This window comes from Macaca fascicularis, chromosome 9 (assembly GCF_037993035.2).
Source record: "Macaca fascicularis isolate 582-1 chromosome 9, T2T-MFA8v1.1".
NCBI classification, from domain to species: Eukaryota; Metazoa; Chordata; class Mammalia; order Primates; family Cercopithecidae; genus Macaca; species Macaca fascicularis.
In genome coordinates this window covers 105,660,378-105,672,044 of record NC_088383.1, presented here as the reverse complement: position 1 = coordinate 105,672,044, position 11,667 = coordinate 105,660,378, and the positions used below count along the sequence as shown (strand labels likewise).

General features: G+C 46.0%; 1 non-coding gene across 1 annotated transcript; it reads right to left on the bottom strand.

Annotated features, from left to right (window-relative positions):
• Positions 1-6,968: 6,968 nt before the first annotated feature.
• LOC123566943 (U6 spliceosomal RNA) lies at positions 6,969-7,075 on the bottom strand. Its single transcript, XR_006689661.2, has one exon. It is a non-coding gene; the product is annotated as a U6 spliceosomal RNA (small nuclear RNA).
• Positions 7,076-11,667: the final 4,592 nt, after the last annotated feature.

The window sequence follows — 11,667 nt, the reverse complement described above, 5'->3', positions numbered from 1 at the left end:
ATTACATGTAGTAACCACTATAGCCAAGACATAGAATGTTTCCATTAGTCCCTAGTTCCCTCATGTTCTTTTTTATTTTTTTTCTTTTTCTTCTCTCTCTCTTTTTTTGTTTTTTTAATAGAGAGAGGGTTTCACCATGTTGCCCGGGCTGGTCTTGAACCCTGAGCTCAAACAATCCTCCTGCCTCAGCCTCTCAAAGTGCTGGGATTCAGGTGTGAGCCACCGTGCTAGGTCTACCTCATTCTTTTTCTTCTTCTTCTTCTTTTTTTTTTTTTTTTTTTTTTTTTTGAGGTGGAGTGTCATTCTGTCATCCAGGCTATAGCACAATGGTGCAATCTTGGCTCACTGCAACCTCCGTCTCCCTGGTGCAAGTGATTCTCCTGACTCGACCTCCCAAGTAGCTGGGATTATAGGTGCCTGCAACCACGTCTGGCTAATTTTTGCATTTTTAGTAGAGACCAGGTTTCATCATGTTGGCCAGGCTGGTCTTGAACTCCTGACCCCAAGTGATCTGCCTGCCTCAGCCTCCCAAAGTGCTGGGATTACAGGCGTGAGTCAACTTTATAACCCCAGGCAACTATAGCTCTGCTTTCTGTCACTGATTGAACTGATTTTCTTATAGTTTCATATAAATGGAATCATACACTATGTACTCTTGTGTCTGTCTTCTTTCGTTCAACATGTTTTTGAGATTCATCCACGTTATTTTTTGTTGTTGTTTGTTTGTTTTTTAAGATGGGGTCTTGCTCTGTTGTCCAGCCTCCCAAAGTGCTGGGATTATAGGCGTGAGCCACCACACCCAGCGTGTTGTAAGAATATATCACATTTTTTTAATCTGATGAACATTTGGGTTGTTTCCAGCCTCAGCTATTATGAATAAGGCTGCTGTGAACACTCATGTGTAAGTCATTGTGTGAATACGGGTTTTCATTTATCTAGGAGTGGAAAGGCTGGCTCATGTGTTGTTTATTTAGCTTTATAAGAAACTTACCAAGCTAATTTTCAAAATGGTTGTACCATTTTGCATCTCCACCTATAGTGTGGTAGTGTGGATTAAGGCCTAACTTCTGCTTTCACAAAGGTCATCATCCCTAGAATAGAGCCTGGTCCACCCCTCCCAATCGTTTCTTTTCTCTTCTTTTTTCTTTTTCTTTTCTTTCTTTCTTTCTTTTTTTTTTTTTTTTTTTTTTTTTTTTTTTTTTTTTTTAATAGCATCTTGCTCTGTCACCCAGGCTGGAGTGCAGTGGTATGATTAGAGTCCACTGCAGCCTGAACCTCTCAGGTGCAAGTCATCTTTCTGCCTCTGCCTCCCAAGTAGCTGGGACCACAGGTGAATGCCACCATGCCCAGCTTATATTTATTTATTCATTTGAGACAGAGTCTCTCTCCGTTGCCTAGGCTGGAGTGCAGTGGTGTGATCTCAGCTCACTGCAACCTCTGCCTCCCGGGTTCAAGTGATTGTCATGCCTCAGCCTTCTAAGTAGCTGAGATTATGGGTGTGCGCCACCACACCCAGCTAATTTTTGTATTTTTAGTAGAGATGGGTTTTCATCATATTGGTCAGTCTGGTCTTGAACTTCTGACCTCAAATCATCTGCTTGCATTGGCCTCCCGAAGTGCAGGGATTACAGGTGGGAACCACTAGGCCCGGCTCCAGCTAATTTATTTGTATTTTCTGTAGAGACAGGGTCTTGCTCTGTTGTCCATGCTGGAATCTTTGCTTTTCTATGAATGAGTGGGTGCCTAAGTTTGAAAGAAGGAAGTGGAGGTGAGGGGTGCGGTTGTCCATAGAGTATGCTGAGTTTTACGGCAGCCCCCTTTGTGGGCATTTCCTGGGCAGGGCAGTGGCATCTGACCCTTTCAGACCGTGGGGCAGGCAACAGCTCCAAATTCTCACCTTAGTGGCTGATTCATCAAGTACTGAACTAAGGAAAACACTAAAAGGTTATTGAAAGGGGAAGTGGCTAGAATGGGCCCATTGTCACGTGTGTGAATGACTCTTTGTGCTTGTCTTTTACTGGATGGGAATCCTTATCTGCTTTCTGTTTTCCATATTTGTCAGAGAAATTTGTCGAGGGCTTCATCCTTTCCCTTCCCATGACCTTTTACCTCAGGTTGCAGTCAAAGAGGAACCAGAAGTTCTGCTGTCAAAAGGGGAAGAAGACAAGGTAATGGTGGCTCTCCCCAGACAGTAAAAAGTCATATAAAACTGGTTTAAAAGTAAGACAGCCTAGTGAAGCCAGACTCACCCACAGAGCCTGGGTCTTCAGCAGTTATACAGGTCGTTGCAGGGAGGGCAGACAGCCCTTTACTGTCATCCCCTTCAAAGACGCCCAAGGACATGCTCAGCCCAGGCTGGTCCACTGACAGCAGTGGGGGTGGAAAGGCCCAGGGCTTTCTGAGGGTCCATTTACCTCCCAGGCTGTCCGAGCATCTGGACTTTTCCCTCTGTCCTTCCTTCCACAGGCAGCGCTTCCAGGAGCACTCCCTGGTAAGCATGCATCGCACACACATAATTCCTTTTTTGTTGTTGTTTTTTTGAGAGAGGGTTGCACTTGGTTGCCTGGGCTGGAGTGCAGTGGTGTGATCACAGCTCACTGCAGCCTCGACCTGCTGGGCTCAAGCAATCCTTCCACCTCAGCCTCCCAAATACCTAGGACTACAGGTATGCACCACCATACCTGGCTAATTTTTGTATGTTTTTTTTTTAAAGATGGAATTTCGCTCTTGTTGCCCTGGCTGGAGTGCAGTGCCATGATCTCGGCTCACTGCAACCTCTGCCTCCCAGGTTCAACCAATTCTCCTGCCTCAGCCTCCTGAGTAGCTGGGATTACAGGTGCCCGCCACCACTTCCGGCTAATTTTTGTATTTTTTTTTTTTTTAAGTAGAGATGGGGTTTCATCATGTTGGCCAGGCTAGTCTCGAACTTCTGACCTCAGGTGATCCACCCGCCTCGGCCTCCCAAAGTGCAAGGATTACAGGTGTGAGCCACTGCACCAGGCCAATTTTAGTATTTTTTGTGGAGACGGGGTTTTGCCATGTTGCCCAGGCTGGTCTCAAATTTCTGGGCTTAAGTGATCCGCCTGCCTCGGCCTCCCACAGTGCTGAGATTACAGGTGTGAGCCACCGTGCCCAGCCCTGCACACTTAATTCCTTCTCAGAGTTTGCTTCCTGGAGAGCACAACTGGGACAATTACTTAGGGAAAAAAGTAAGCAGTGAACTTCTATGATCCTATTTGTGTGACGAATATATATATACTTCCAAATGGGCAGAAAATTTGTGGAACTACACAAAAGGTGCTGTTAACAATAGCCACCTTCAGGGATGAGGTCTGGGATCTTTTGGGATGGGGAAGGTGTGGCTTTATACTCTTTACCATAAACATGAATTACTTTTTCTTTTATCATTCAAAAAGCCTTTTACTTCTGAAGAGGCATGCAATCGAAATACGAATAGTTGTCATAGCTGCTGTTTGTGGAACACGTTCTACATACCATGTATTTCAGCATGCATTCCCTAGTCCTCACAGTGATGCGAAGAGGTGGATGCATGATCACACCATTTTGCAGATAAGGACACTGAATATCAGAGATGCCAAGTGACTGGTCCAGGAGCACTGGTTACCAGGCAGAGGAACTGGAATAGACTTGGGCTCTGACTCCGAAGTTCAGGTTCTTTCTGAGCTTAATCAGGATGTGTGTCTTTCTGTCAGCCCAAATGATACCTTATGTTCTAAGTCAAGAATATGGTATGTGGGAAAGAGCAAATTGCTGGGAGTTGAGCAAGCTTCTGTTCCTGTTGCCATCATTAGCTAAGTGACCTCTGTGCCATTTATTTATATATTTATTTATTAGAGACAGGGTCCCACTATGTTGCCCAGGTTAATCTCAGACTCCTGAGCTCGAGAGATCCTCCTGCCTTGGCCTCCTGAAGTGCTGGGATTATAGGCCTGAGCCACCACCCCTGGCTTCTCTGTACCATTTTTTGTCTCTGTGCTGCACTTACCTCATCTGGAAAATTCCCAAAGGCAGTTTAGTGTAGAGACAGAACCAAAAAGTTATAGGGTTGACATAGCTGTATCCTGCTACTTACTGTGTGATTTTTAGTAAGTTACTTAACCTCTCTGAGCCTCAGTTTTCCATTCTCTGAAGAAGAGAAAATGGATTGTAAGACTCGGGTTGTTATGAGGGTTAAATAAGATAGTGTAACAGCACTTACTGTATTCTAAGCACTCAAAACAAAGAACTCTCTCCTCCTTGAAATGTAAACTTTGATTCTGGGGGTAAAGAAAAACTGCCTGTAGTTTTAGTATAAGCAACAACACCCAATTTGATGAAGAAAATATGTTGAATGTATGTGAAAGGGCTGGTTTGGGATTCTTTTGTGGTTTAGCAGAAGAAAGAAACCATTTTTCTCATGCCCATAGTCTAACTCCACACATTCCACGTGACTGAGAGATCTCCTAGGGCGATAGGCTGTCCTGGATGGGAAGTGAGAGAGCGAGAGGTCCCACCTGGAGAGTGTGAAGGGGAAAAAGCGAACCCTTAGATTTGGGAAGAGTGATATTATTGTGGATTGAATGGTGGCTCCCAAAAAGGTGGCCCACATCTTAACCCCTAGAACCCGTGAATGTGATGTTATTTGGAAAAACATTTGCAGATGTAATCCCAAGGTGAGATCATCCTGGATTATCTGTTGGGTTTTGTTCTGTTCTGTTTTGTTTTGTTTTGAGACGGAGTCTTGCTCTGTCACCCAGGCTGGAGTGCAGTGGCAGAACCTCGGCTCACTGCAGCCTCCACCTCCGGGTTCAAGTGATTCTCTTGCCTCAGCCTCCAGAGTAACTGGGATTACAGGCATGTGCCACCACACCTAGCTAATTTTTGAATATATATGTATTTTTTAGTAGAGATGGAATTTCACCATGTTGGCCAGGCTGGTCTCAAACTCCTGACCTCGGGTGATCCGCCTGCCTTGGCCTCCCAAAGTGCTGGGATTACAGGCATAAGCCACCATGCCCAGCCCATCCTGGATTATCTGGATGGACCCTAAATCCAATGACAAGTGTTCTTATAAGAGACATAGAAGAGAGACCTCGAGAAAAGAGGTGATATGAAGAGGGAGGCAGAGATCTGAGTTATGCAGCCATAAGCCAAGGAACTCCTGGAGCCACCAGAAGCTGGAAGGAGCAATGAAGGATGGTCCTCCATGCCTTCAGAGGGTGTGCCATCCTGACCACACCTTGATTCCAGACTTTCGGCCTCCTGAATTGTGAAAGAATATCTGGGCCAGGCCTGGTGGCTCATGTCTATAATACCAGCACTTTGGGAGGCTGAGGTGAGTGGACTGCTTGAGCCCAGGAGTTCGAGACCAGCCTGGGCAACATGGCGAAACCCTATTTCTACAAAAAACCAGGCCTGGTGACATGCGCCTGTAGTCCCAGCTACTTGGGAGGCTGAGGTGGGAGGATCACTTTGAGTCCGGAGGCAGAGGTTATGGTGAACCAAGATTGCACCACTGCACTCCAGCCTGGGTGACAGAGTGTGAAACCTTGTCTAAAAAAACAAAAATTGTGTAGTTTAAGCCACTAAATTTGTGGTAATGTGTCACAGCAGCCACAGGGAACTAACACAGGTGGCATGGGACAATTTTAGTGGCAACTCTGGGAAAAGAATCAAGATTAAAAGACATCAAAAGAGGACCCATTCAACTAAATATGTAGCATCAGACAATAGGGATGCAGATCTCACACAGACGACATGCTAACCTGAAACCAAGGCACACAGAGAGGGAAGTAGGTTAGTAGAACCGACAGGATTTCAGGGCAGGAAACCAAAGAGGCCGTGTTGCATGAAGTGCAGGATGCCGGCCATCTCAGATCCTGCCCCAACAATGGCAAAATGGATCTCTCAAATGCTGAGAGATTGGACAGAGATGTACAAAGAATGAGCACGTTTCTGTTAGAATAGGAAAAAATAAAACATAAATTAAAAGGGAAATGGTTAAGAGGTAGGAAGATACAGCTTCCTCTCAAGGAGCCAATAGCCACTGGGGTGTGCTGTCCTCTCATGATCAAAGGTTTGAGGGGGATGACTCACAGGTCTCTACTGAAGGGGCTCACAGAGAAATGCACCACAAAGAAAGGGTATGGAAACAACCTAAGTGTCCAGTGCCAGAGGACAGGTGAAATGATAGCACAGCCACACAACAGGACATGATGCAGCCACAATGCTGTGGATGAATATTCACTCAATTGAAATATGGTCAAGACATATTAAGTGCAGAAAGCAAGCGTGAAGCAGTAGGTACAATGTAATCCTGTTCCTCACATGTAAAATGCAGATGAAGGTAATAGTACTTACCCTATAGAGTTGTTACAAGCATTTGATTAATATATGCAAAGTGCTTGGCAGTGCCTGGAACATGTAGATGCTGTATAGCATCATTGTTTTATCGTCACTGATTTTTTTTTAATTCTTAAAATTTTTATTTTATTTATTTATTTTTAGATCTGTCGCCGAGGCTGGAGTGCAGTGGTGCAATCTCGGCTCACTGCAACCTCCACCTCCCAGGATCAAGTGATTCTCGTGCCTCAGCCTCCCAAGTAGCTGGGACTACAGGTGCATGACCCCATGCCCAGCTAATTTTTTTTTTTTTTTTTTTTTTTTGAGATGAAGTTTCGCTCTTGTCACCCAGGCTGGAGTGCAGTGGTGTGATCTCGGCTCACCGCAACTTCCACCTCCCAGGTTCAAGCGATTCTCCTGCCTCAGCTTCTCAAGTAGCTGGGATTACAGGTGCCTGCCATCACGCCCAGCTGATTTTTGTATTTTTAGTAGAGAAACGGTTTCACCATGTTGATCAGGTGGGTCTCAAACTCCTGACCTCAAGTGATTGGCCCGTCTCAGCCTCCCAAAGTGCTGGGATTACAGGCATGAGCCACAGTGCCCGGCCTGAAACAATTTTTTTTTTTCTTGATATGGAATGCTTCATGAATTTGTGTGTCATCCTTGCGTGGGGGCCATGCCAATCTTCTCTGTATTGTCCCAATTTTAGTATATGGGCTGCCGAAGTGAGCACTGTCATCACTTCTTTTAAGTGTTCAGGTCTACTGTTCTGACCCTTGGGAGTCAATGTATTTTGTGATTCAAACTTTTTCAGATTTTACAAAGGTGCATAATTACAGAATATCCTTAGTGTGCTTGAGGTAGCAACTCACAACAGTCAAATTCATTAATATTTCTGCAGTGAAACATATGAGTATTCACATTAAGTGAGATAACTAAAGAATATAAATAGCACCACATCAGTTTGGATCAGGTGGTGAAGCCAAATAAATTCACTATAAACTTGGAAAACAAACACGAAAACAAAACAGCCTTGTGGTTCCAGGGATTTTTGCCTGGGGGAGTTCCAGATGAGAGACTGTCGACCTGTTACTATGGAAGCATCAGGAAAGCCTGAACGCATTGTGTTGTTACGGTGCTGCTGCTCACTGAGGAGATTGACTGCGGCTTATTTTTATTTTTGCCTTTTGACTTGCTGTTTTAATTTTTAATTTTTCTGCACTGAGTATTAATTATATTTTTGCCTATAGTTTCTTGAATTTCAATCGATTCAGATAAATGTAACACAAATTTAACCCAAGGAGAATATTGCATTGCTCAGTGGACCTCAAAAAGATCATAGTCAGCATTGGGTTCACAATTTTCATTTGCGCCTTTAGGAAAGTATATTTTTCTGGGGAGGCAGGCAACACTAAAGGAGATGGAGCGGGTTTTTCTATTCTTTTTTGTCTGTCTTTAAGCTGGTCCCACCAACACAGTCCATATCCAGAACTAGCTAATTCCTCAACTAAGGCTTGCTTTACCTCCTTTTCTTTTCTTTTCTTTTCTTTTCTTTTCTTTTCTTTTCTTTTCTTTTCTTTTCTTTTCCCTTCTCTTCTCTTCTCTTCTCTTCTCCTCTCCTCTCTTCTCTTCTTTTCTTCTTTTCTTTTCTCTTTTCCTCTCTCTCTTTCTTTTTTTCTTTTTGAGATGGAGCCTTGCTCTGTCGCCTAGGCTGGAGTGCAGTGGCATGATCTTGGCTCACTGCAATCTCTGCCTTCCGGGTTCAAGTGATTCTCCTACCTCAGCCTCTGGAGTAGCTGGGACTACAGGCATGTGCCACCATGCCCAGCTACTTTTCATATTTTTAGTAGAGACGGGGTTTCACCATATTGGCCAGGCTGGTCTTGAACTCCTGACCTTGTGATACACCCGCCTTGGCCTCCCAAAGTGCTGGGATTACAGGCATGAGCCACCACGCCCAGCCCCTCCTCTTTCATGATAAATGTATATTAGTTTTACATTAAAAAGTAAAACAAGGCCAGACATGGTGCATTCTGCCTGTAATCCCAGCATTTTGGGAGGCTGAGGTGGGAGGATTGCTTGAGGCCAGGAGTTCAAGACCAGCCTGGGCAACACAGCAAGACCCTGTCTCTACCAAAAATGAACTGAGTTAGCTTGGCATGGTGGCGTATGTCTGTAGTCCCAGCTACTCAGGAGTCTGAGGCAGGAAGATGGCTTGAGCCCAAGATTTTGAGAAGGCAGTGAACTGTGATTGCACCACTGCATTCCATCCTGGGCGACAGAGCAAGACCCGGTTTCTCTTTTTTTTTTTTTTTTTTTTGAGACGGAGTCTTGCTCTGTCACCCAGGCTGGAGTGCAGTGGCCGGATCTCAGCTCACTGCAAGCTCCGCCTCCCGGGTTCACGCCATTCTCCTGCCTCAGCCTCCCGAGTAGCTGGGACTACAGGCGCCCGCCACCTCGCCCGGCTATTTTTTTTGTATTTTTTAGTAGAGACGGGGTTTCACCGTGTTAGCCGGGATCATCTCTCGATCTCCTGACCTCGTGATCCGCCCGTCTCGGCCTCCCAAAGTGCTGGGATTACAGGCTTGAGCCACCGCGCCCGGCGACCCGGTTTCTCTAAAGAAAAAAAATAAGGGGGTCAGGCATGGTGGCTCACGCCTGTAATCCCAACACTTTGGGAGGTCGAGGCGGATGGATCACCTGAGGTCAGGAGTTTGAGACCCGCCTGGCCAACATGATGAAATCCTGTCTCTACTAAAAATACAAAAATTAGCTGGGTGTGATGGTGGGCTCCTGTAGTCTCAGCTACTTGGGAGGCTGAGGCAGGAGAATTTCTTGAACCCAGGAGGCAGAGGTTGCAGTGAGCTGAGATCGCACCACTGCACTCCAGCCTGGGTGACAGAGCGAGACTCTGTCTCAAATAAATAAATAAATAAATAAATAAAAATAAAAAGTAAAGCAGTAACCACAATAAACTGAAAAATAAATAGAATGTGGGGACAAGTGAGAAAAGTGTGTGTGGACAGGGGAAATGGGGGAAGAAGGACCCTGCAGGGGCACGGAGCGGGGTTAGGGGAGGATTTTAGGGCGTGAGCTGCCTCATGAGCCAGGAAGGAGATGTTGCTGGGCAGACCTGCAGTCAGTGAGGCAGGGAGAGGCGGCTGTTCTGGGCGACTTTGCAGCTCAGGGTAGGCGCAGGGCCCCGAAGGGGAAGGGGAAGTGTCGAAACATCCGTGGGGCGCCCTGCTGAGTTCTCCAACCCTGAAACCCGGGACCCTTTCCTGTGCAGCTTCTTGGGAGCTTGAACAAGTTGAGGGAAGTGACATATCCAGGAGGAAATTTCAATGCACGTGTGTGAGGGCTTCTAGTCAACTATTTGGTTGAGGATTCCTTAGATTGATGAAAAACAAGTGCTAATAAAAGGACCTATGCCTATGTCTATATCATCTATGTCTATATATTTATTTTAAATCATGAGCTTTGTCAGACTCGGATGGGCTGATGGTTGAGGGACTTCTGCCAGAAGGCTGGCCAGCCTGGGAAAGGGAAGTGTGCCTAAGTCAATGGAGGTCACAGAAGAAGGGGTGGGAAAGGCTTGCAGAAATTCTAAATAGAAAAGGAGCTTTGGATTAGGCAAGTCATATGTGGACTTTAAGGACATCGGAAGGTAGAAAATGCCAGATGAGGAAGTCATCATGTACACACAAAACTTACAGCCCCAAGCCCCGATCCCTGTTGTCAGGACCCAAGACCAACTACTAGTGAAGGGACACAGAGGCGGGAGGGTCCTAGAGGGAGGAGACCCTCCAGGGAAGGGTTCAGGAGGCAACAGCTCCCTCACAGTTCACAGAGGAGCCCTCATCCCCTAGCAAAGTCCATGGACTGCCCAGGAGAGAAAGCTGATTTCTTTCCCGCTTACCATGCATAAGAGGACCCCCAGGGAATCTGGGCCTACCCATATGGCCAGCTCTTGGAGGCCTAGGACGGCCCGAGGGGCAAGACTCAACAGAAGGTCAGGGCCGCCTTGGTGGAAGGGCTGCTGAGTGTGTGTGACAGACCTGTGACGTGTGACCTGGCAGTGACTCTTAAACTAGGCTGTGCAGTACCCTGGACCAAGGCAGTCTACAGCTAAAACAGAAGTATTTTCTGCATTTGTAGATAGAATTATCTCCATTTTAAAAATATTATTTTGGTTGGGTGCGGTGGCTCACACCTATAATCCCAGCAGTTTGGGAGGCTGAGGCAGGTAGATCACCTGAGGTCAGGAGTTTGAGACCAGCGTGGCCAATATGGTGAAACCCCGTTTCTAGTAAAAATACAAAAATCAGCTGGGTGTGGTGGCACACGCCTGTAATCCCAGCTACTGGGGAGGCTGAGGCAGGAGAATTGCTTGAACCTGGGAGGTGGAGGCTGTAGTGAACCAAGATCACGCCATTGCACTCTAGCTTAGGCAACAAGAGTGAGACTGCATCTCAAAAAAATCAACCTACCTTCCTTCCTTCCTTCCTTCCTTCCTTCCTTCCTTCCTTCCCTCCCTCCCTCCCTCCCTCCCTCCCTCCCTCCTTCCTTCCTTCCTTCCTTCCTTCCTTCCTTCCTTCCTTCCTCCCTCCCTTCCTCCCTTCCTCCCTTCCTTTTCTTTACTCTGACGCCCAGGCTGGAGTGCAGTGCTACAATCTCAGCTCACTGCAGCCTCTCTCTGCCAAATTCAACTGATTTCTCCTGCCTCAGCCTCCCAAGTAGCTGGGATTACAAGCATGTGCCACCACGCCCAGCTAAGTTTTGTACTTTTAGTAGAGATGGAGTTTTGTCACGTTGGCCAGGCTAGTCTTGAACTCCTGACCTCAGGTGATCCACCCACCGCATCCTCCCAAAGTGCTGGGATTACAGACATGAGCCACCAACCCCCGGCTGAAAAGAATATTTATTTCTGATAGTAAAAGTAATATTTTTTATCCATAATTTTACCTACACATAGCTAGATATATTTCCTTCCAGTCTCTTTTTTGTGACTATATTGATTAATAATATATTTATAAATATATGTTAGAAATATTTATGAATAATAGCTATTACTATTGTTCATTTAACATTTTTTGAATGCTTACTGGGGTCAGGCACTATTCTAAATTATTCTTTTTGTTTTCCCTGTTGTAATTGGCAAAGACACTATTCTTTTTTTTTTTTTTTTTTTTTTTTTGAGACGGAGTCTCACTCTCTCCCGGGGCTGGAGTGCAGTGGCACAATCTCGGCTCACTGCAAGCTCCGCCTCCTGGGTTCACGGCATTCTCCTGCCTCAGCCTCCCGAGTAACTGGGACTACAGGCGC